Consider the following 26701-nt stretch of genomic DNA (forward strand, 5'->3'; position numbering starts at 1 on the left):
AAAACATTTGCATTAGCATCAGATGCTTTAAATTTATGAGGCATATTTTTTGCAGTTTCACAAACAAAAATTTGAGTTGGAATTCAGAAATGTACACTTAACACCTGAATTTGTACAGATGCTGCTTCTCTAAAATTCCTTTGTAGTGTGCTGCACCCAAAATGTTTTATATCATTCTATGAAGTTTGCAGCAGGCCTGCGGGTTTTATGTTCTGGACATTTTATAGAGGGACCTGAGTATGTAGATCACCGAAAACGTTGCTTTCTTCTTGTGAATTCAGAGGTTCCTGCTGTTGCAACCGATATGAAAAGCTGTAGCAAGTTTTGGTTTGACTGCATCCCATGTTGTTTGCTTCATCAATAGGTCAATTAATTGTTTTAAGATGTAACAGTCTTTCCTGTCGTGTTGTACAAAGCTGGGATGGGGGAAATTGCTTAGAATTCCACCCCTGTTCATTTCCATTTCAGAACTCCTGGCTGTTTTGCAAGACAACAGCCAGGCTCTTAATTTAAAATATACTAGTTCATTGTAATGGGAGCACCTCACTATGGCATCCACATTTAAATAGAGTCAAGTCTCCCAGTGTGGTGGATGGAAAACAAGGCTCTGCCTTCTGCCACACAACAGTGTTCACAACTCAGTATTTTACTTTCTCCAATGTCAATGAATGACATTGAAAACCATTCGTTTATGCAAGAGGAAGCAGTGATGTGAGGAGCAACCTCATTGGACTAAACATGCCCCATATCTCACAAACTGTTAAATTCCATAGAATTTAATGAGAGTCATTCAAGACCCAACTCACTGCTCCCAGTTTTAAAATGTACACCCTAGCAGGAATTTCCCAAATAACTTGGAAATTTCGTTTTGTTGCTGTTGTTTTTTATTTTCCTTCCTATGTGAGCTGCTGAGAGGCTGGTGAAGCCGGGGGCCCTCTGGATGTTGTAGAAATACAACCCCCACCAGCCCTATCTAGCATGGTCATTTATCAGTCTCGTTCTAGTGGCTAGGAACTGGGCAAGGTAACTTGCCACTGTACCATGCCTGTGACTATTTCACTGAAAAGAAGAGGGCCACTCATAGCTCAAAGCCATCCAGGAGGCTTGGCACTTCTGAACATTTTAGGGTTTATCCACACTTCGGTTTTCCTAGGCATGAGACAAGCAGAAGTGTGAACTAGTCCTTACTTTGGTTGCTGTGAACAGAGTCGGGTTTAGGGGAGGGTGACCGGTTCATCTGCACTGGAGGCACCACAACAATGATGAACAACGGAGGTGGGGAACCACCAAATTTTGGCAATGCACAGGGTTCCACTGGAATTTTAAAGCTCAAAGTCTGCCACTGCTGTGGATACATCCTGAGGGTACAACTGCATATAGTTTGGGATACTGGCAGTCGTGTTAGTATGAAATGGTTTTCCTCCCATAGGGAGAAGGAAAAGCACAACTAATGAAACACATACCAGAGATACCGACTAGGGAGTGAAGTCCCAATAGCCGTCCTATCTAATCTTTCCAATGAAAAATTAGCACTGCAAGCCATAATCCTATTTATTTTTTCTGAGCCGCTGTCCACTCTTCCCCCCTCTCATCGCCACAATGTACTTTGGGTCTTCATCTTACTTTGTTCTGTGTCCAGTTTTCTAACAGCCAGGATTCCTTTCATATCTCTTTCTCCTTGAGAGATTTTTCATTTGCTTGTTTTGTTTTTTCCACCACCCCCTCTCCTTGAAGCGCTGCCCTTGTTGTGCTGCTACAATTTTTAATTTATTTAAATCTGTATTCATTTATTAAAATAATGCATAGGCTGCTTTGCACCCAAGGATCCTGATTCAGATCCTGATTCAGAAGAACATTCCAGCACTTAGGGTGCTGTCTGCCTAATCCTGCATTTGATTTAGTCCAGGGCCATTAGTTGCACAAAGTAACTTAAGGATTCAATATGTTGGTTGAGCTGCAACAGTGCATGACCCCTGTTCTTTCCTCCTGGGTTCTCCATTTTTTCTGCAAGTTGTCTTTGCATTGCATATTGTTACTTCTCCTTTTTTATTCTTAGAAAGTGGAAATGAAGTTGCTCAAAGCTGGCTCTTGGGAGGTAATCAAAGCACCCAGGGTGAACTGAAGGTTGTTCTAGGACCGTAAAGGCCACTATAGGCTTCATTCATAGGCACTAGACCAGCCTTTCTCAACTTTGGGTCTCCAGATGTTGTTGCACTACAACTCCCATCATCCCTGACCGCTGGTCCTGCTAGTTAGGGATGATGGGGGTTGTAGCCAACAACATCTGGGGACCCAAAGTTGAGAAAGGCTGCTCTAGGCTGACTTCCCCCATGTAGTTTAATAGCAACTACTTTGGGGTAGGCAAGGCTGTGCTCCACTTGGGAGGTCAAGGCAAAAATCTTGGCTTGGCACCCCAAAGGCTTGTGTGCTTCATTTCCCCCACCCAACCATCCTCTTGTGCATGGATTCCATCTTTGGTTTGACTCACCAAGAATTGCCTCAAAACCATTTGCACACTTGCTTCATACCATGACTTGGATCCTTGGTTGGCATAGTTTGCCTGATTTGAACATGCTACTTTGCCTAATGTGTACTTCGCAGCAAACGATGATTTAAGGAACCAGGAAAACGAGGAGGGAATCCACATATGTGAGAAGGGAGAGTCAAAGCCATGGCACATTCATGGTTACAAAACCATGGTTTGTCCATGGTGTCTGGGGTTATGTGGAAAGTGTCCCCTTAAGGTAGAAATTTTGAAAACCACCAGAAAGTGGGATGAGGTTATTCATCATAAATTGTGTTTATTTCAAGCCACCTTCAACTTAGGGGATGGAGGATGGGACACAACTCTCATCTGTCTCCAGACAAACTCATCAGCTACACCACATCCTTGCCATGAATTAGGAAACCATGCCTAAAGTGATGTAGAAAGTCTCTTGCATTTTCTAATTTCCCATTGCCTGGAAAACATCCATTCATACTTTCACTGTGATATTTTAATGTAGCTACTCTTTTCTGCCTCAGACGCACTGAGCTTTGATGAAAGGACAGGAAATGCAAAGTTTTTCTTCTGCTTTCCCTCGAGCTTTTAGGGTGAGCAAGTTTGTATGTTTTTGAGGCCTGTGGTTTGATTAGAGAAATGATAAGTTATAATTAGAACAACTTTTTGTAGCAGGCATGACCATTTTTCTTGCAATTCATCCTGGGCTGTATAGGATTTGTTTGAATAATTTTGCATGTAGCTGAACTACAAGATTAGGTATCAGTTTTGTGTTATGTTTATTGATTTCTATGGGGTCTTCTGAACATATGCATGTGTGTATAAAATGTGTGAAATGTTCTATACAGTGTCAGGCCATTGGTCTTTCTAGCCCAGTATTATCTGCTTAGTCCAGCTGCACAAATATAAGATGGAGGACACGGGACATGTGAAAAGGATCTAGGGGTCATAGTAGACCACAAGCTTAACACGAGTCAGTGGTATGATGCAGCAGCAAAAAAAGCTAATGCTGTACTAGGCTACAGTAACAGAAGTATATTGTTCAGATCAAGGGAATAAATAACACTGCTCTATACTTTCTTGGCCAGACCAGACCTGGAATACTGTGTCCAGTTCTGGGTGCCACAATTTAAGGAGGATATTGACAAGCTAGAATGTGTGCAGAGGAGGGCAACCTAGATGATCAAGGGTCTGGAAACCAAGCCTTATGGGGGAAGGATGAGGGAGTTGTATATGTTTAGCCTGGAAAAGAGGAGACTGAGAGGAGATATGATGGACATCTTCAAGTATCTAGAGGGCTGTCACATGGAAGATGGAGCAAGCTTGTTTTCTCCTGCTCTGGTGAGTGGGACCCAAACCAATGGATTCAAGTTACAAGAAAGGAGATTCCAACTAAATATCAGGAAGAATTTTCTGTTAGTAAGAACTATTTGACAGTGGAAACAATTCCCTCTGGAGGTGGTGGACTCTTCTTCATTGGAGGTTTTTAAGCAGATGTTAGAAGGCCATCTGTCATGGATGCTTTAGCTGAGATTCCTGCATTGCAGGACATTGGACTAGATGACCCCTGGGACCCCTTCCAATTCCAATTCTATTACTTTCCCTTGTATCAGATAGTCTGATATATTTCTAACTGATGGTGCTAGGGACTAAACTTGGGATCGTTTGGGTGCAAAACATGTTCTGGCATGGAGTTGTGCCTCACCTCTTTCCTTCTGTTCATGCCAGATTTCCATAGGAGAAGCCATGGCTGTTTGCCTTGTAGCTTGCCTCTAAAATAGCAATGGCTCCAGCTTTCTCGTGCCTTTGCTGCAAACGAGGCACTTGTTTCTCTAATGACTTAAAAAGGTGTCTGCAAATTCATATGGGTTCTAGAGTAACCCATATGAATTTGCAGTTCTCTGCTAGCCAGTGTGACTTCTCAACGCGTGATGCAATAAGATGTGTCCTCCATCCTCGTTTCTGTTACAGGATTTTATAACTTCTCTTGCGATAGGGCCTGACCCTTATCTCCAAGGAACCGTTGTTCCACAGAAGTCGTGGAGAGGCTTGAATAGCTGTTTGTAAAATGCACAAAGATCTTTGGATATAAGGTGCCACATACTTGGCTCGATGCCCAGGTATGTCCATTATAAGGGGAAAAGGAGGGGAGGAAAAAGCCCAATTCCTTTTCAGAACTCTTCCTCCAGTAGTATTCTCAAGTGGCTTGCCTGACCATCTGACAACATGCGAGCTACAAATAAAAAACGATAAATCCAAACTCAGCACCGGAGGAAGGAAGAAAATGAATTGAATGATTAAAAAAAAAAGTTGTTCTACTGGCACTTCTTTGTTCTTGAATTCAGGAATCCTTTAATTGGTACAGTACAATGCCCGCAGGCAAGTTTTGCTATAAAGCGTTTCCTGTTCAGAAGAACATACAAAATCTATTAAGAGAGCGAGATCACCACAGAACGGAACTTGAGAGCCTCGCTCAGAGTACATATTCACAATTTGTGTTTGCACCCATCACGCAAAGGGTCTCTCAGGCGACAGGAAAGCCAAGAGGGGAACAAAAAACCCTCATCTATTTGGGAAACGAATATTGTTAAATCAAAGGATTGGGTGATCCTTGGGGAAGATACCTTCACTTGCCTTCTTCCTGTGAATTTTTTGGGCGCTTTGTGCATAAATAGTGAGAATTTGCTTGTCTCTGGAGGCAAGTAAAGGACCCCTGACAGTTAAATCCAGTCATGAACGACTCTGGGGTTGCGGCGCTCATTTCGCTTTACTGGCCAAGGGAGCCAACGTTTGTCCGCAGACAGCTTCCCTGGGTCATGTGGCCAGTATGACTAAGCCGCTTCTGGCAAACCAGAGCAGCACACGGAAATGCCATTTACCTTCCCACCGGAGCAGTACCTATTTATCTACTTGCACTTTGATGTGCTTTCGAACTGCTAGGTTGGCAGGAGTTGGGACTGAACAACGGAAAATCACCCCGTTGTGGGGATTTGAACTGCTGACCATCCAATCGGCAAGCCCAAGGCTCAGTGGTTTAGACCACAGCACCACCCACGTAGTTCCAAATAAATACGGGCAATATCACACCAATTACCTTGACTAATGGTAGTTCCTGGCAGCAGGCAAATTGATCACATTGAGCTGCATTGGATGATATCTCTCATCCAAACCATCCCTATGCATGGAGGGTTCAGCCAAGGACGCAGGAAGAGCCAAAGTCCAGCATCCTGTTCTCAGTGTGGCAAACCAGATGCCCAGGGGAAGCCTACGAGCAAGACCTGAGCACAACAGTGGTCTCCCTACTTTGTGATTCCCAGCAACTGGCATTCATACTGCCTTCCACCAGTCTCCCCCCTTCCGAGGGATTAGCCATTCAATAGTGGCCGTTGTGCATTGGGTTTTATGTGCATAGGCTGTAATCAGGCACTGTAATCAGGGCTGGCACATAGTGGTGTTTGGCAAGGATGCTCTCGTTCCCTTCCATTTGATGGACTGGTTTAGATTAGAAGTATCTTCCCGTCTCGGTTCTTGCATTTTCTCACAGGCAGAAGCTATAGCTGTGCATGTTAGTGCAAAACATTTCCATGTGGATCAGGCATGTTAAATGCAGCATTTGACCATGGAACTGAGCTTGACAAAACATTCCCCATGGGCAAGGAACTGCCTTGGGCAGAAGAAAGAAGCTGCCAGGTTTCCCTAACCCTTCCTCCTTGCCCTGCAAGTTTTTAACATGCACCCTTTCGATATTGGCCTGTTTTTCTTTTCTGCAGTGAGATTCTAGGGCAGGCATGGCCAGACTTGGCCCTCCAATTCCCATCATCCCTGACCACTGGTCCTTTTAGCTGGGGATGATGGGAGTTTTAGTCCCAAAACATCTGGAGGGCCAAGTTTGTCCATGCCTGTTCTCGGAAGTGCCGCAGTTCACAGCTGCATCAGTTTGCCCCCATTCAGATCTCATCATCTCCCCAGTTTTCTTTCTGCAAATGCCACACCACAGGTGAGATGTGTGCAAAATTCACAGCACAACTAGATGCAAAGGGGAACAGGAGACAGAGAGAAATCCAAATAGGTGCACCCTGCAGGTATGAGGGAGCTGCTCCTGGTTGAATTCTTCCTTCTACATACATCTAATTGTTCCTTTACATCTGGCTACCCTTTAGATACATTTACTATTCCAGAATATCCTGCAGGCTGTGCATCAAACGTTGCAACCCCTTACTCATCTTTTATATAGCTCTTTTTTAAAATTTGCAAAGCAGTCTGGGTGTCTGTCCTCACGATAATTTCGTGAGATAGCTTCCTGTCACTCCCATTCCACAGGCGAGAGTACTGAGGCCATGAGACGTTCCCCAAGGCCTTGCAGTGATTTTATCCCAGAGCCAAGTCCAGCTCTCTCTTCATTGGACCACATTGGCTCTAAAGCCGCCAACAGTTACCAGCACTGAGAAATCAGTTTCTAGATGACACACAACCACTTTCAGTGATGATTTTGAAATACGGTAAGAGTTGCCCAAGAGGAATGTGGCTGGGAACTGAACCACAATAAAACTCATTCCCAGACAAGCTGTGGACATGATTGCACCACAATGTAAATCACGAGCTACTCCCTTGCTCCTGTAAAGGAGGCTATAGAAATACCAAAGTCATTGACCAAAACAAGATGTAATGTCACAGTAATTTAGGGTTGCCACACGTCCAGACATATCCAGAATACTGCAGTCAGCAGCAGTGTCTGGGCGGAAATCGGCAAAAACGTCCGGAAAAATGCAGACGTATGGCAGCCCATGTCGGCAGTGCCATTTTTGCCATTTTTGCATTAAAAAATAGCTCAAAACCGGCAATTTTTTTTTGCATTTTTTTACCTACAGTAATTCATTTTTTAAAAACTGTTAATACGGATGTTAACAAACTCTGCATGAAGCATCAAGTCAGATTCTTCTTATTTTCCCCATTATACCGTCTACGGAACTGAAGCATAAATATTTCTAATTGCTCTCAAGAGCAGTTGGTCTCTAACCAGGCTGCACTATGATTTATCCTTGACTCAGGAACTTTTTTCAACTTCTTTGGTTTAGCTCCTTCAGCTCTATTTTCCTTTATCCCCATTCTCTCTGTCCATTTATTGACTGGAGGTCTCTCGACTGTCGTTCTCCTGTTGCCCATCTCTGCTTCCAGCTCCTAACTGAATCCTTCCACATTCTCCCTGATTCCAACTCTAGCATTCATTTTCATCCCACTCTTTCTCCAAGGATCTCAAAATTCCTTTCCCCCATTTTATCCTCATAACAACTCTGAAAAGGCATGTTAGGGTGAGAGAAAATCACTAGCCCTGCATGAGGATATGAGCCTGGGTTGTACTGGCTCATGACTGAGACTTTACCCAAGGGTTGCCGGTCTTATTTTTCCTCAAAGGACTCTCTTAAACATCTCCAGATGTTCAACAATTGAAGGTTTTCCTGAGACGGAGATTGGGGGGGGGAGTACATCTGCTAAATTTCTGTGCCTAACAGATAGAAAAGACTCATGAGTTCGATAGGAAATGGCCCAGAACAGTGCCAAATATCTCCCTCATTTCACTGGGCCTTCATGCAGCTGGCCAAAGTGAGCAGCCATCCTTTCCCCTCTAAGAATGCCCAGGGAATGATGATGTCACCTTGTTCCTATTTGGCCATTCTGCAGCAAATTGGAGCAGTGTCTGTGACTGGTGTTCTGCTGCTATTTCATGTGGTGGCATATTCCTCCTCCCCTCCCCACCTTACTTTCTCCCAGTTTAGGAGAACAGCCAGAGCTCAGTGGTAGAGCATCTGCTGTATGTGAAGAAGGTCCCAGGTTCTATCTCTGGCATCTCTAGGTAGGGCTGGGATTGGCGCCTGTCTAAAATTATGGAGTGCCACTGCCAGTCCAGAGGGACACAGGTGCACTGTGGGTTAAACCACAGAGCCTAGGACTTGCTGATTAGAAGGTCGGTGGTTCGAATCCCCACGACGGGGTGAGCTCCCATTGCTTGGTCCCTGCTCCTGCCAACCTAGCAGTTCGAAAGCATGTCAAAGTGCAAGTAGATAAATAGGTACCACTCCGGTGGGAAGGTAAGCAGCGTTTCCGTGCGCTGCTCTGGTTCGCTAGAAGCAGCTTAGTCATGCTGGCCACATGACCCAGAAGCTGTACACCGGCACCCTCGGCCAATAAAGAGAGATGAGCGCCGCAACCCCAGAGTCAGTCTCGACTGGACCTAATGGTCAGGGGTCCCTTTACCTTTACTGCCAGTCCATACCCTTCAACATGTCCCAGAGGAAAACCAGGATGCAGGTCTTTCGGTGCCTTGCTCCCGCACAAGTCATCTGACCCATGTGAGAGCATGCCCCCCCCCATGTGCATCTTTCAGGGCCACAATCTGGTGGGAACCAGGTGACTCCTACAAGAACATGGCACCGCAAAATTCGTGTCTTTTTCTGGGCCGCGATTTTGCAAGCATGGCACCCAAAAATGGGCCGTCCCGATTAAATAGGGAGAATTGAGGGGTATACCAGTCCCATTGACTGAGCTGGATGGGACCAGTGATCTCACTCAGTATAAGGCAGCCTCCTATGTTATTTAAGAAAGGGGAGACAGAACAAAAAACCCTGCCTCTTCCATAGAACAACAAATAATGAATTTCTGACACCTCCTTTAATTATTATTATTACTACTATCTCTCTCCCCATCCCTGACACTAGCTTTCACCTTACCTAACTTGTTTTCAAAGTAATCGTGATACGTTGCATGGACATGAGTTCTTAAACAAGGAATTGCTAACCCAGACCACATCACGATTTCTCACTGTTAGCTGCAATCGAACATTCTCCTGAACCCAAGGGGTTAAACGTGGGGACAAGGGTGCACCCACACGCCCCTCTTCCATCATCCTTGCATATGTTGCACATGGCCATCAGCCACTGACCTTCCCTATGTTGCATGGAAAAGTCTGCATGGAGTTTCTGCTCATGCTCACTTGAATTCGAGTAGATTCCTCTGCGTGATCAGAGACCCTGTTTTATTGGGATCGCCAGTTGCACAGGGAGTTCTGCTCATGTCAAATGAATGAAACCAGAAGCTCCCTGCAGGTTTTGCTTTGGGTACTAGGAGTGAGGAACATGAAGCGCATGAGACGTGCCCCTGCCTTTAATCCTTGCATGTTCAGGTGAACTCCTGAATACCACCATTAATTTTAACACAGATATTGGTCAGGAAGAGAGTCTGCCTTTTCAAAATAAATATTAGGAGAAGAAATAAAATTGAAAGCTTTTTTTTTCTAGATTCCACCGTCATAAAAATTATGCTCACATTTCCACTGAATCTCATATTCATATTCAGCAGCCGGTTAGAATCTCATTACAAAAATTTAGCTCCTGGACAAAACAGACCATGAAATCATTTATAAATAAATGTCAGTTTGATTTATTTGTTGCAGCCACAAGTCTTAAGAACCACTCGTTAGCACTTGGAACAAAATCTGAATGGTATGAAACATCCACACACTGTAAAACAACAGGTACTCTCACACTTGTTCAGTATTAGATTCAGGTAGGTAGCCGTGTTGATTAGATTCAGGTAGGTAGCCGTAGGTATTTCGACTTGTTCAGTAGTAAGCAAGTATAAATGTTTTGATTGAATAAAATCATCCAGCATCAATACAGAACAGCTGTCCATATCAGAAATCTCCCGGTAATCTCACATTGATTCATATAAAGAGCATAGGAATTTGCAAAATGCAATTGCACTGTTGCCAATTTCAGTTGAAATTCACAGATATGTGCAGTGCAAATGGCTATATATCTACTCAGAAGTAATACCCATTGACTTCAGTGGAACTTTCTCCCAGATGTGTGCAGTGCTTTTTTGTTTTCTTTAAAAAAATGTTTAGGGGTACTGTCATTTTCCTACTCACGTTGAAATACTGCCCCTCAGTGAGGCCAAACTTAGATTCACAAAATGTTTAAGGGTATGTGTACCCCTGCGTTCCCCCCCCCAAAAAAGCACTGGATGTGTGTATAGGATTTTGAAGCATAGCACTTAGAATCATAGAATTGTAGAATTGGGGGGGACACCAAGGGCCATCTAGTCCAACCCCCTACAATGCAGGAATCTTTTGCCCAACATGGGGCTCGAATCCACAACCCTGAAATTAAGAGTCTCGTGTTCTTCCAACTGTCTGTTATTGCAATATGGAAGGCATTAGCTGGAATCTAAGAAGGGTGAAAGCATGTCTAAGAATTGTTCTATGTCAACTAAATAGTTTTAAAACCTGTTTTGTTATTTAAGCGTAACGTACTATGGTGCTGGCTTAGCCTTGGCCAAAATAGCTAAGCCACATCGAATAAACACATCGTGTACAATGTTTCTGGCTGCAAGTGGTCTGATACCCATAAAGCAATTGACCAAAAAGCCAGATGTCTGAATCACTGAGACAAATTTTTGGTACCAGTTGAAAGTTAGGTTGACTAAATGTAATAGGCCCTTTCTCCAAGAAGCACATTTTTGGCAGTTTTATCATCCGGCACGGATGGTAATCTAATCCAGTAGTTGAAAGGGTACAAATGCAGCTTAATTTCAACTGGTAAATGTCCAATTCCTGTGCTTAAACAAACAGAGTGAACACCTGGCTGGGGGTTCCTTATGTACAGATTAGAGTTTTGCTCTGTAAGAGTTTGAGACAAGGCAACAGTGGGCGCTCCATATCTCTGCACGATGATGTAAGTGTGGCCAATAAAATGTGACACACAAGTGGTATGGAAATGGTTTCCATGCCCCTTCACATGACCTGTTTATTGAGCATTCATCCTGCACAAAACCTATGTGGAAATTAGATTATATTGAGCATTTTCTCTTATTTGTTTGTGGGGCGGTTATCCCACAATGGACCTCCATCCTGCATTTATCCTGATTTACTTTCATGCTGTTTATAGATCTCCCCATTAGTCATTTGTTCATCCCACCATTTACTATGCATTTCCCTGTCACTTTCCAAACCACGAAAACATGCTTCTTTTTTAAAAGTGCATTTACTGTGCTTGGGCAACAGAGCCTTTTAATCTGCTTTAGCTATGCAAATTTAAAGTTGAGCCCCTCTCAAAAGAGTGACAGCCTGGATGCGTCCTTTCTTATACGTATTACAGACGACCCTCTTTTATTGCTGTGCAGCAGAGGCAAGAGTTTGGTAATGGATTCTATTCTTGATTTTCTGAATATAAAGATTTTAAAGTCTGAACTTTACCACCTCTGCGTGTTTTGCCAAAATATCCGGTGCTTCCCCCACCCTGCCTTGGCAAGCAATGAGAAAGAAATTACCTGGTGGTGAATCATGCCAGTTTTCCATCCATTTTGCCAATCCCTTTTCTGAAGAATAGTTGTGCGTTAGGAGGAACCTCCTATCTACCCACAGCTGTATTTGGCATGAAAGCATGACCAAGTTTATTCACCAAATCTAGGACAACTCTCTTAAGTTGGATGCTGCAGATTTCTGGAGAAATGTTTAAACCAGACAGGAACTAGGCTAGAAAGAAATACAGCAGCGAGGAAACTAGTGTTTGGATGGGCTATAGACCCGATTGATCTACCATCTGCAATTAGACGAGAAACAAACAAACAAATAAACCCAGGAGTATGTCTAGAACCAACCCAGGGACTGAGTCATCTGCAAGAACAACGATGGACACAAAATTACAGCATGTACTTTTGCAGCATTCGCACATAGGAAACATCTGGTTGGTTTAAATCTCGCTCCTTGCTTTTCCGGCCCTCCTAAGTTCAGAAGGTGGAGGGTATGGAGAACCCATTTGTGCAGGTTGGAGAAAAATCCTTAGAGCTTGAGATCCATTAGGGAGAGTGAAGCAAGATGTCTCAGGAAGTTGATTTTGTGTGGCAAGAAAGGAGAACAACTTGTTCACTATTTAATTCATTATTGCTGTATTTTTTTACTGCTAGAGGGGCCTTTTGTATTATACACTTCAACCTGGGTATTGGGGTACCATTTGTTGTTTTGACTTAGGTAACAAAGCACCTTGGGCTGTTCTTGTTCATATGAGGCCCATGCTTACACAGAGTTGTACTCAACATTAGCAGACCCATTGATATTGATGGACATGAGAAACCTAGCCCCATTAATTTCAATGGGTCTACCCTGGGTAGAACACAGTTGGCGGCAGTGCACTGTTGCTATCCCTGATTTAAGCAATATATTTCTTACATGGATTGCTAGGGTTGGCAGATATCATTCAAGATATGTCTGCTTTTAAATCCTACATGGTCAGGATTGCCATATGCAGTCTCCAAAAGGGATCCTGTGTATTTCAGAGTTGTAAAAATGTCAGAACTTCACCATGCATGGCCTTCCTCATTTTGTGACATTACAAGAGAGAGTTTAGACGTCATGGAACATTTCTTTCTGTGCTACAGGAATGCAGGACCTTTTCAGGAGTATAGCTTTGGGTTATATGTTCTGCCAGATGTATCTAGTAGGGTCATCAGAATGGAGCACACATGTGCATTTCTTTTTGTTGCGCTTCCGCTTTGGTTCTACATACTCTTCATTTATTCTCCATCCTATCCAGAACCTTGACTGTCTTGCAAGTTTTTCTCCCCTTTGCACTTGTCATAGCTATGGCTGGGCTGCTTGTCCCGGGAGTGCAAAGTACGTAACCACAGCAGATGTCCTCTTGCCTCCAAAAACCTGGACCCTGAAGTATCAGTGCCTGCTGATGGAGGCAACCGTAAAAGAATACAGCAGGAGACTGGGTTTTTGCTCTGTGAGTTTTGTCTGAAGTATTTGTTTCAGTCAGAATTAGCAATGGGCCGGTTGAGGGAAAGGGAGGCTGTTCCACCCTTTCAGCTACAGAGAATTGCATTCCAGTTCACAGTAAAGGTGTCTCAAGAATGTTAACACTACCATAAGGGGTCATAACCAAAGTTCTCCATTATACGGTGCATGATTAACTTGTGGAATTCATTGATGCAAGATGTGGCGGTGGCCACGGGCTTAGAGGGCTTTACAGGGGCACTAGACAAATTCATGGACGATGAGAGATCTGACAAAGGCTATTCAGTAACAGGTTTGAAAGGGATAGCTGGGGGGGGGGGCTCTGAGTATGGGAAAAATTGATTTCTCCCCCTCAATAAAAATATGCATGTCTGCGCATGCTATACACTAGTGTATCAGGGAGTAAACTGGGAGTAAACATTTAGGGATTCTATAGGGGGATGAGATATCAACAGAAAGGGGAGACAGTTCTGTTTCATACCCCTCTAAAACGATAGCATTCTGAAGCAAATAAATCTACAATCCCAATAAAAATTGTAGGTGCAAGACAACCTGTTTATAGATAATTAATCCAGATGTGTTTGCAGAAATTTTGCAGGGATGTTATACAAGCTTGGTTGTTTATTGAGTGTTTGTTCTGATTTGTTCACTGAGACGTTACATGAGGTGCATCAATTGTTATCCCTCACTTTCCAGTCCATTTTCCTGTCACTTTACTTAATGCAAAAAGTTTGTTTCTTTTGGGTAGCAGATGTGTTGTGCCAGAGCGCCGTATCAGCTTTAATGGTGTGACCTGAGTTTGCCACTATGTGATTGAATCCCATTTGAAAATATGTAGTCTCGGAAGCCAACAATATTTTAACCTGGTCTCAGTTGTGTTGCATGTAAGCAGCATCTTCTATATTTCATGGTGTTCTGGAATGTGGGAAAACCCTTCGAAATAAGGCTAAGAGACATTCCTTAATATGACAGACACAAACTATCTGTACATTAACCAGGGAGGCAGCCAAACCTTGCATGCAGAAATGTAAGATAATTTGATCTGGACTAAGAAATGCAATCAAATACACGGAGTTTGAATTTGTTTTCTTGATTTTCTATACAGGGCTGCTTAAGCATTCCCTAAGTGTGAGATGGCTGAATTTGGTTTTGGTGTATGTGTAATTTTTGTTTAATAAAAAATTACTTCATCATCTATGAATGAATCAAGTCAAATATAGGACCGAGAAGAGAGAGAGAGAGATGTATGAATGACTCCTCTGACATTTGCAATGTCTCATTTGGGGCTGGTTTATTTGGATGGTTTTAAACCTCAATGGAAAGAGTGAGGATGACTTAAGGCTAGCAGTGACACACAGTTGTGTGTATCTTTCCTCCAACTTAAAAAAAAAAAAAATCACCAGAAGCATCCCCAGCAGGCTAAAGGTTTAAGCAGATGAACAGGAGTGGGGAGCCGCTGCTTAACCCTTTCCCTTCCAGTCATTCTACCCTCAAAAACCATCTTCCAGCTACTTTTTCCAAACTGAGGGAAAAGATATGGGAGCCTCTATATTTTCCTCCATGTGTAGAGATGGTTGGTTACGAGCATGAAAAACATGGGGAAAGGGGGAAACTGCCTGCCACAGCCAATCCTCTGCTTAATCTCCCACAGCTACTTTTGATTAAGGGAATCATCCACAGCAAGCTCACACCAGCAGCATGTTATATCTCGTGTGAGTAAATGAAAAAGTGCTACTTTCAGCCTCAAGCAGATGAGGGCAATCCAGGTGCAATATTAACCTCATCAGACTAAAAATACGGTCTGTATATGTAATATATTGTTGGCTTTTTGCACAACATCACAATGTTTCAGTGCAGATTGAATGCACTGACTTCCGTGGCTGTAGGAATCTGAATGCATGCAAGTGGAGACAGATCTGACTTGGCAACTCGGTGGCATGCAGGAGCTCCCAGGTTCAGTTCCTGGCCCTTCCAGTTAAAAGCACCTGGTAAGAGGTGATGGAAAAGACATTTACCTGAGACCCTGGAGAGCAGGTACCAGCAGCTGGGAGTACTGGTTGAGAGGGACAACTCGTTTGACCTGGCACAATGGTATGTTCCTATAGAGGTAGTTGTTGAATGAAAGGGGGAATGAACCTGGTTACTATAGGCTGCTTCCCCTCAGGATTTAAGGCTGTGGTCTTCTGCTCAGTTATGTGTGCAAGCACACAGAGCTTTTTAGCTCCAGTGGGATTTGCATATGTATTGGCTGGGTTCGAGGTTCAGGTGAATCCCTCTACTGTGTGGACACATATGCCTTCAATGAAGTGTGTAAAAAAAGATGAAGGCAGCGGAGTGATTCATGATGTTTGGCATGGGAGGCAGAGAAGGCATCATGAGGAGGCTTTGCAACGGCAGCTTTTCTGAAGCAGCATTTGTGCAAGCGTGGACATACACATGAAGCCTAGAAACAAGGACGGGTCAGGCAGTGGTCTAAGAAGCAGACCTGGGGAAAGCATAAATCTCTAGAACAGCCCTTTGTGTAATTTTATGTGGGTTAGAAGTAGGAGGAGAGAGAGAGTGTCAGGATGCTTTTAGCATCCGGTTGCCCAGGAAAGTATAAAGACAAGGGAAGGCTTCCTACCATCCTTTTCTATTCAATATGTACAGGCTATAAAACCCAACCTCTTGGATAATGGCATTGTTCCAAGTGAATTTCCACCCTCTCCATCTCTCCCACTTCCTCATTCGTCACTTCTGTGGGAGCTGCTACAGGCCCTCTGTCTTTGAGCTCTTTGCTCTCCTACTTTGAAGACTCGCTGGGGTTTTTTGGGGGGGAGGTCTGGAATGCTTTCTAAAGACACTATGTACATCAGCTGTCACACACACACCGATGCTGTCGCCTCCTCTTCTCTCCCATTATTTTCCAACTTTCCCCCTCATCTATACCTGAGCTGTGACCTCTCGCAAAACACTGTTGTAAATCCATACTGTCTTCCTCTTCCTGCTCCCTGGAAGGTTCAGGAGGGGTAGGTGGTCTCCACCATTCCTCCTCTGCCCAGCCTCTGACAGATAGAGACTGAGACTGCTTTTGGCACCAGTCTCTGCCTACCACCAGCTCTGACTGCCCATCAGCAGCATACCACCCTCCTTCACATATTACCTCTGAGAGAGAAGGTCCCAGGTTCACCTTCTGGCATTTCCAGGTAGGACTGGAAGAGTCCTGCCTGAAACCATGGACAACTGATGATAGTCAGTGTAGACAGTACTTAGCTAGATGGACTGAGGTATCTGACTTGGTAGACTATAGCTCAGTAAGAAAAAAAGATTTCCCACCCTTGGTCTTTAGCTGTTGCAGCTAACAGACACTGGACTAGGCTGTTCTTATTTATGATAGCTTTCACAGTACCCTAGGCCCAGAGATGTTTGAAAGGAAGGCGTACAACTGTAAGGCTACGCCGTGGACCTTGCATGGTCTCTAATCCCCTCTGCTGTCACTAGTCTTTTGGCACTTGGGAAACCAGTGAAAAGTGTTGGTTGATGATTATGGATAAGAGGCCATATTGAACAGGGCAACCAGAACGATCAAGTGCTTTGAACACCTTCTGTGTTAGGAAAGTGTACCTTATCTTGTGTTTTTTTTTAGTTTGCAGAACAATGCTAAAAGGAAGAGATAATTAACGATGGGGAAGAAAGTCATTCGGTTCGTGTTTTAATGTAAACCCACCAATTTTGCGCCAACGATAATGCAAACCGAGACACCATCCTTCAAAATTTCCACTTTTCCAAGTGTTGTGATGCAGTTCTGTGACCCAAAAATTAATAGAAAAATTCACAATTCATATTAGTGAAAATAGCATGTATAAATGCATTGTGTAGGAGAAAACCGCTGGAAAAACCACTTTATTGCACAAAATTTTATGCAGATACATATGTGCTAAGAGAAATTTGCACAATCATGCATGCAAAATTCCATGCAGGCTTTTTTTTTTTTTTTTTAAAAAAAGAATTGCAAACTAACATGGGCAAAGTGTGAACACCAGGTTGGGAAAATAAGTAACCGAGATAAATTGAAATTGACAGATTCCTCCTTCCATAGAAGTAATAGACGTCTATTAAACATTGCATGTGTTTTGAATTCTGTAATACTTATAAAACCTTAATTAAAAATAACTTTGGATAAAGAGAACTTTATTTTCCCTGTCCCATAATCCTAGGACTTGGGGCCACTTAATTTAAACCAACTGAGAGACAAAAGAAAGTATTTTTATTCACATGATGCGAAATTAATATGTGCATTTCCTCCCCACTAGATGTGGCAATAGCCATTGGCTTTAGCTGGCTTTAAAAGGAGGTTAAATTAATTAATGGAGGATAAGTCTGTCAGAGGGTGTGAGTCATAGTAGCCAAATGCAGCATCCACGTTTAGAAACAGTATGCCACTGAATACAGTGGGAGAGGATTTTTGCCTTCTAAAGTGGCTGGCCAGTATGGGAATGAGTACTCTGAATTTTACTAGGTTATAGCTTCATCTACCAGGGCTCTTCTTGTGCTCAGTGCTATCACTGGGGGCAGACCCAGCAATAGTGGTCTTTCTAGTCCATGGGTATAGAATCATAGAGTTGGAAGAGACCACAAGGGCCATCGAGTCCAACCCCCTGCCAAGCAGGAAACACCATCAGAGCACTCCTGACATATGGTTGTCAAGCCTCTGCTTAAAGACTTCCAAAGAAGGAGACTCCACCACACTCCTTGGCAGCAAATTCCACTGTCGAACAGCTCTTACTGTCAGGAAGTTCTTCCTAATGTTTAGGTGGAATCTTCTTTCTTGTAGTTTGGATCCATTGCTCCGGGTCCGCTTCTCTGGAGCAGCAGAAAACAACCTTTCTCCCTCCTCTATGTGACATCCTTTTATATATTTGAACATGGCTATCATATCACCCCTTAACCTCCTCTTCTCCAGGCTAAACATGCCCAGCTCCCTTAGCCGTTCCTCATAAGGCATCATTTCCAGGCCTTTGACCATTTTGGTTGCCCTCCTCTGGACACGTTCCAGTTTGTCAGTGTCCTTCTTGAACTGTGGTGCCCAGAACTGGACACAGTACTCTAGGTGAGGTCTGACCAGAGCAGAATACAGTGGCACTATTACTTCCCTTGATCTAGATCCTATACTCCTATTGATGCAGCCCAGAATTGCATTGGCTTTTTTAGCTGCCGCGTCACACTGTTGGCTCATGTCAAGTTTGTGGTCGACCAAGACTCCTAGATCCTTTTCACATGTACTTCTCTCAAGCCAGGTGTCACCCATCTTGTATTTGTGCCTCTCATTTTTTTTTTTTTTTTGCCCAAGTGCAATACTTTACATTTCTCCCTGTTAAAATTCATCTTGTTTGTTTTGGCCCAGTTCTCTAATCTGTCAAGGTCGTTTTGAAGTGTGATCCTGTCCTCTGGGGTGTTAGCCGCCCCTCCCAGTTTGGTGTCATCTGCAAATTTGATCAGGATCCCCTTGAGTCCATCATCCAAGTCATTGATAAAGATGTTGAATAAGACCAGGCCCAAGACAGAACCCTGTGGCACCCCACTAGTCACTCTTCTAGGCAAACTAAGGCCCGGGGGCTGGATCCGGCCCAATCGCCATCTAAATCCGGCCTGCGGATGGTCTGGGAATCAGTGTGTTTTTACATGCGTAGAATGTGTCCTTTTATTTAAAATGCATCTTTGGGTTATTTGTGGGGCCTGCCTGGTGTTTTTACATGAGTAGAATGCATGCTTTTCTTTAAAATGCACCTCTGGGTTATTTGTGGGGCATAGGAAGTCGTTCATTTTCCCCCCTTCAAAATATAGTTCGTCCGCCCCCCCAAGGTCTTAGGGACAGTAGACCGGCCCCCTGCTGAAAAAGTTTGCTGAGCCCTGCATCTAGTCCATCAGGAAAGTATTATTGCTATTGGAAAGGTTTCTCCAGAGCTTGACCTTCTAAGTAAAAATGTTCCCTGTGTTCCACAAGTCATTAAAACCACCCTCTCTCCTCCTTGTTTGTATGTAGAGACGGTTTCTCCCCCCACCCAACCTGGCAGTGCAAATAACTCAAGCCTTTAATCACAGCTAGACCATAATATTTACTAGCATTTCAGCAATATTGTGGCGAACAGATCAAGACATTCATTTCCTCTTTTGCATGCAGTGAGCGATACATGCAGTGCACGTCTGGTTTATGGCAGGAAACTCATGTTGCTACACACAGATGCTCGGCTGCGCACAGAACCCAACTAGGTTTAATTGGGATGATTTGAAGCAAATGAAGGAGAGAGAGAGAGAAGGTTTAGGAGGAAACGCAGCCTCTCCCTTTGGCCCCCATGTTGGACCTGTTTTGTGTTGCTTTGCTCAGGCTGTTGTTCAGGGAAAGAGCCTGACGTCAGCAGCCATTGTGTGCTGAAATTGGGTATAGGCAAATCTGTCAGTATCGATTTCTCTCCGTTTTTCATTTTGCCAGTCTTAACTTCAGTTTCCACACCAGTTGGCATTTTTTTTAAAAAAAGTCCTCATCTGCCTCTTAGTGTGAATTTCTTCTAACACACACTTTTGTAAACAAATTTTGCCTAATATACACAATTTTTGCAGAGCATCTCCTCCCAATATAATTCGTGTACAGTGGTACCTCGGGTTAAGTACTTAATTCATTCTGGAGGTCCGTTCTTAACCTGAAACTGTTCTTAACCTGAAGCACCACTTCACTAATGGGGCCTCCTGCTGCTGCTGCGCCACCGGAGCACGATTTCTGTTCTCATCCTGAAGCAAAGTTCTTAACCTGAAGCACTTTTCTGGGTTAGCAGAGTCTGTAACCTGAAGCGTATGTAACCCGAGGTACCACTGTATGTACTTTTCACAGATCATTACATTTCCTCTCCTCCTGGTCTTCCACTGACAGTGCTTCATTTATCTAGCCCGAATCCTCCTTTTCCTTTTGTTCACTGGGTCACAATTCCCTGTAAAACATTGGAAATGTATGAACCATCCTTTCAAAGGATGCTGTTGCTTCTATCCTTTCCTCTCTCACTGTACCCTATTCGTATGTCAGATTTTGAACTGTAAGCTTCTTGGGGCAGGGACCTTGTTTTTTACTCCCCAAGATGCCCTTCATATTGCTGTGTTAGCCATCACCTCCACAGTCCAGGAAGTTAAAATTTCTTGCCTCGAGAATGCACACTGTAGCGTCTTGCTAGATCTGTTATGATGGCAAAACAAATTCTATGGAAACCATTGTGAAGGCTGGCCTGGGACAGCTGGGGAAAGCCTTGTGTTGTTGATGTTTTTGGCATCATCGTGATCTGGATTGAGATCCTCGAATTCTGTGGGGGGAACCCAGGAGAGAGCATTCTTTTTCTTCTTCTTTTTTTCCATACCCAAAGTGAAGCCCTGCCAAGCTGGCATAAACGCCCTCAACTTTCCAGGGGCTTCTTTCCAAACACAGTGTGTGCCGCCTCCTAAAGATAGTCTTTACAGTGGCCAGGCCTGGTGGAAAACATGAAGTCTGCATGGATTAGCGCAGGAATTCATTTCGACTGATGACTTGGGCTTCCCTCTATAAACAGCAGTAATGTTTTCATCTTTTGGACTGGGCTACACATTTCGGATCCCTCCTCCTCCTCCTCCTCCTCCTCCTCCTCCTGCCTGATAGGCTTGCCTGAAGTTCAAGCTGTGCTGCAGAAGGCACATTGCAAAACCCTATTTCTGAGCATGGAAAATAGCATGAAATCAATGTGGCATGTTATATATATATAAAAAATAAATAAATTACCCAGTTCTGCTTTCAGAGGGGGCTCTATTTTACTTTTTAAAGAGCACAGCAATAGGCTTTTTTTTAAAAAAAAAAAAAAAGAAAGAATATTTTTATTTCCAGGTGAAAGGAAAAATAAAGTTTCCATTTTCATCATTAGCCTATGGCATGATTAAAAAAAAAAAAGTTCCCTTTCACCAATTTCCCAAAAGCATTGCACTCGGAGTGCATTCCAATTCTGGGTATCTTAGCACGTGGTTGGTGTTTTTTTTTAAGGAAAGGGTACTGATTCTTTTTAGTGGAAGCAAAAGCTTATATTGGCAGAAGAATACATAGGCTTTAAAGTTACACCAGATCTCTTTATTGGGGGAGGAGACTCTCCTTCAGATATACTGGACCGAGGCCGTTTAGGGCTTTAAAGGTCAGCACCAACACTTTGAATTGTGCTTGGAAACGTACTGGGAGCCAATGCAGGTCTTTCACGACTGGTGTTATATGGTATCGGCGGCTGCTCCCAATCACCAGTCTAGCTGCCACATTCTGGATTAGTCGTAGTTTCCGAGTCACCTTCAAAGGTAGCCCCACACAGAGCGCATTGCAGTAGTCCAAGCGAGATATAACTAGAGCATGCACCACTCTGGCGAGGCAGTCCGCGGGCAGATAGGGTCTCAGCCTGCGTACCAGATGGAGCTGATAAACAGCTGCCCTGGACACAGAATTGACCTGCGCCTCCATGGACAGCGGTGAGTCCAGAATTTTGTGGCATGAAGCACCCTCTCTTGCCCTATTATTGTGGAGCAATGCAAAATGATGGCCAGGGTGCTGAAAGGCCGTTGCAAGGTATCAACCCCTGTTAAAAACTTAATTCCCTGGCCAGAGTGCTGGAAGCTACATAGGTGAGTGGTGAGTCCACTGCAGATCGCTCACAGGCCTGCTTTGGCTTGTTGTCAGATGGGCTACAGTATGGGCATGACTGATTTATTTCATCAGCTAATCTAACGACATATGCATAAAGTCACTTGCATCATATAGTCAAAGTGAATCTGTAGCAATCGCTTTTCCTGCTTGTGAATCTTGGATATTGACTTGCATTGTGCACAACATTCTGACAAATGGTCCCAGCTGTTCTGTGATGTGCACAACTTAGCAGCCCCAGTGTCGACATCCTGGACACTCTTTGCTTCATGAGGGGTATTTGGTCTGCCGAGGAATGGGAGCAGCCGTCACAATTCTCAACCGCAGGAAGCAAACAAAGCCCTGATGAGCTCCAAATTCTCAACAGCTGGTTGCAGATGACATTTTTAAAAATGAAAGAAATGAGGAAGGAAGGAAGGAAGGAAGGAAGGAAGGAAGGAAGGAAGGAAGGAAGGAAGGAAGGAAGGAAGGAAAAAAAATGCAACCCTTAGCCCTGCTGCTTTGGGGCAGGGGGTTTGTTTCTGTGCTGCTCTCATGCAGCAACATGCCAGATCGTAGTGGGTGGTTCAGAAAGCAACCAGGAAAAACTACAACATAATATTTTGATGTTATGAAAAGTATACAGACTCAAACAACTATTCTGTGCCGTGACAGACCAACACAAGTCAGTGGTAGAGTTGGGGGAGTTGAGTTCTGATAATTAGTTCTGTGCTGAAAACTGTCCTCCAGTTTCTTGGAAGTTTTCTTCCTCTGAGAAAGAGATTTCAATTTTTCTACCTTTTTTTGCAGGGCACTTAAGAATTTCTTTAGAATTTTGGTGGCTGCAGAGTGGAGCTTACCATATAAATGCAAAGTGGTCATGGGTGGTTTTCTTCTTTTCTTGCTATGAAATATTTCTGCAGTCCTCTGCTTTCTTCCCCAAATGCTTGCACTTCCTGATCTGGAAGAAAACTCAAGAAAGGAATGATGTATTCACCTGAGCTTGAATTTCAATGCGGAAATTGGGAAGACTGGCTTACTGAGCACTTCAGTGCAGTGTGCTCACAGATTTTGTTGTTAAGGGAAGTTCTTCCTTTTACCTTAAAAAGCAAATCCACACCAATTACCTTAAAATGAGACAAGTCATCACTTCAAATAAAATAAAATAAGAACAAATGAACAGTTGACAGGCAGGGCCATAGCTAGGGAGTGGCGAGGTAATGGGGGGCGCAAAAAATCAGCTAAAATATGTCCATAAATATAAATATTGATTATTGCCTCATAAGAAATGGTTTTCAATAGAGGGTGAATTGAATGGGTGGAAGGAGGGGGTGGAGGAGAGGCAGAAAGAAGAGCAAATTTGTCCATGGCTAGGGGGCGCAATCAGGACAGTTCTGCCAGGGGTGCAAGATCACCTAGCTATGGCTGTGTTGGCAGGTGGAAAGTACGCAGTCTCCCCACCTTCCTGTGCTTACAGGAAATTCCAGCCAATGTTTTCAGGAAGCAAAAGCAACCAGGAAGGCTACACAGTGCAGACCAGAGATGTTCTGTAGAATTTCTGTAGAAATTCACTCACAAACACCCACTGGCCAATTTGAAAGTCAGGTAAAGCACGGGGGGGGGACCCCAAACCCCACCTGCACTCCACAGAGTTTCTCTGAACTTTTCTGTCCCCTTTGATAATTTTCTGATGCAACGTCTCTTTTCATTACTTGATGGAGAATTGGGGTGATTCCCCCCCCCCAGTGCTCATGAGAATAATTGTGAAACATCATCATCTATATCACCAATTCAAAGCTGGGTCAGGAATTACCAGCAGGAACCATTATACTTTAGTGGCCAACCGGCATGAAGGAGAAATGGTGATTGACACCACCGGCTTCCAATAGGTTTCTTGGTTGCCAGCCTTGCCCTGTTCTGCTCTTTTCTAGCTAGGAATGGAATTTTCTGAAATAGCAATGTCAAGCTTATTCATTTCAGCAGCTTCTTCTGATCATAGGTCTGCCAATTCCAGGATGTGAATGTGTGACTGAGCCATAAGGCAATTAGCTAAACAGTTTGTGTTGGACAGGACACATTAATTATTATGTAATTTTCTTTCTCTTCAAAACTTACAACTACCGTTCTAAAGAATATTCAAGGTAGCAATAGAGCAATGAAAATACATGAAGAAAATATCAGTTTGCAGTGATCAAATATAGCAGAATAAATAGAGCTAAAAAGGCAGCAGAAGTGTAGGACCAAGAGCAATAATCTGCAAAAGTTCCCTGAAGTAAAGGTGTCAAAGCTCCCTGTCTAAACAGGGCAGCAGTGGGATCAGAGAGGCTTCCCTAGAGAATATATTAGGCACCATAGCTAAAGAGTTTCTGTCCTGGGTACACGCTTGCCATTCTTCTGAGGGTAGAGAGGCTCAAAACAGAGGAAGAACGGAGTCTTTGGAAAAGTTAGTATGAAGGCAGGTGATTCTTTTATTATCAATCCAGAGTCAAGGAGATCAATGCAAAAGTGAAGGCACTGCTCCATGGCATAGACTGCAGCCCAAACAAAAGGCGTGTGGGGAGAAATTAGCTGTTCTGATAAATAAACGAGTCCTTTAGAGAGGTGGGGGAATCCTCAAATCAAATCAGCACCTGTTATCCATCCAGGATAACAGGTTTTAGTTCTTATGTGTGGGCATTGTCTAGCGCAGGGGTCTGCAACCCGCGGCTCCGGAGCTGCATGTGGCTCTTTTGCACCTTTGCTGCGGCTCCGGGGCGGATACTAGTGAGGGGAGGAGGCGCATTGTGCGCCCCGACACTCCCCACTGTGGCAGGCGCTGTACTGGCTGTGACGTCGCATGGGGGCAGTGCGTGTAGTCACTCACCGTGCCGATGTCACCTTCCCGCCCGCCCGCCCGCTACATTGTAAGGGGCATGTACGCTGCTCACTGCATTGAAAGGGGGCATGTACGCTGGTCACTGTTTTGAAGGGGAGTGAAGAACACACACACACAAAAAGGTAACTTGTTAACTTAACGTTTATTTCTATGAGGAGGAGTAATTCTGAGGGGTCAAACAAAGAAATAATAAAAAGTGACAAAAAAGTTATTTTTATAATGACGAGTTTTGCGGCTCCCAGTTTTTTTTCCTTCGGAAACGGGTCCAAGTGGCTCTTTTTGTCTTAAAGGTTGCAGACCCCTGGTCTAGCGGAATCTCAGAATCCAGAGTGATCTGCAAGCAGGAATAATGGGCGGTCAGCACCATGTGTAGCTCTGTGACTCTCCTTATGAAATGCAGAAGCAGAATAAATAATGCACAACAGCTGGATCTGCAGATCAACTTACTTTGCCTAATTTATACAGGTTGCGGAATTCAACTTTTGTTGACCCATAGTTTTGATTTTAAAACACAGAATATATGAGGTCCCTGTCCACGTCTCATAAACTAAGGTTTTATGTCACCCTAAATGGATTTGCTTGGTTGCCAAGCATTTTTCAACTGTGTTTTGGACGTTCCTTTTCCATTTTTGGCTTGGGCAGGCAATCAGGGAAGGTAATTCCAAGTCTGGAAGATAGTTGACTACTGTTGGCTGCAAATAGGTGACTGCAGAGTGCATTGCACTGGGACATACCGTTGCAGCCTGCATCCAGCTGTTAACAGATTCCTAGTGTGTACAGATTTCTACAGCCAAGTCTCTGCAGAACTATGAGTTACAGGGGAATGTTAGTTTGAATTTACAGCTGGTTTGCTGTTCTTTCCCATCAAAATTTGTATGGAAATCCTCCGTTTCTCCTTTTCAACCAAGCAATCCTCCACAGATCACCTCAGTAAAAACATTCTTAAGAATGGATACTTTCTGAAGTATGCTTGCAACAGGTGCATTTGCACTCCAGATTTTTGATGTTCAGCTGTTCCCTAATTATAGCTCAAAGAGGGGGTAATAAATGGGGGGGGGAGAATGCTGTTCAGAAAACAACACTTTTAGCATGCACACTAGAACGATAGATAAATGTTTTTGAGACAGCTGAAAATGCCTTGAAAGGGTCATTGCTTTCGCTCATGCTTTTCTTTTGATGTGCTATTGCCTCTGACCAGTCAGATGTTGTTAAATGTTTCTGAAAAACTAGTTGAGTCCAAAGGCAAATGTGAGATGGGTGTGCACACCCAAAACAGTGATTCTTCAATCAAAACACCTTTCACTTTCTAAAGAAAAACTACTATACCTCTTATACTTTCCCAAGCCAGATTTGTTCTTTACTAAAGAATCAAGTTTAAGAAGATCCTATTCTTGCATAGGTATGAATGAGTAAGTCCTCTTTTAAATCAGCTGTGATTGTATGACCAGCGGACAGCTCTTCATTCAGTGAAGTCAAGCAGGCAGTGGAGTCCCCATGCCAGGCTTCCTCATCGAGGCTGCATGGCTGAACTCCTGCTGCCTTCTGGAGCTTCTTGGGGGGAACGCATCTCCCCCCAGCTGCCCAGTCCACCAGGGGGTGCAACACTTGTCCCGGGGCACTGGCAACCCATGGTATGTCACTGCAAGCAGGAATCCTCAACTTTACCCCAAATGAAGAAAAAGTGCAGGGGAAAGAGATGGAACAAAGTGCTGGAGAAACAACTGTTCCTTTGGCATTCCCAACAGGCTCTTTGGTTCCCAACCTCAGTTTTCATTGATCCTCTTAACCCTTACAAAGCTATGGGTTTTTCACACCAGCCACTGTAAAATCAAAAGTGTGCCTAGTGGATTGCTTTTAATCGGCACCCTTTTCACCTCCAAACCTAGG

At 43.8% G+C, this 26701-nt stretch overlaps 1 protein-coding gene across 6 annotated transcripts in view; it reads left to right on the top strand.

Annotated features, from left to right (window-relative positions):
• Positions 1 to 26701, top strand: part of NFATC2 (nuclear factor of activated T cells 2) — a gene marked incomplete at its 3' end in the record, with an annotated part of 138836 nt that overhangs the window by 86952 nt on the left and 25183 nt on the right. The gene's annotated exons all lie outside the window — the stretch shown is intronic.

The sequence above is a fragment of the Podarcis melisellensis genome (assembly GCF_964234715.1).
Source record: "Podarcis melisellensis genome assembly, chromosome: 6".
NCBI lineage: Eukaryota > Metazoa > Chordata > Lepidosauria > Squamata > Lacertidae > Podarcis > Podarcis melisellensis.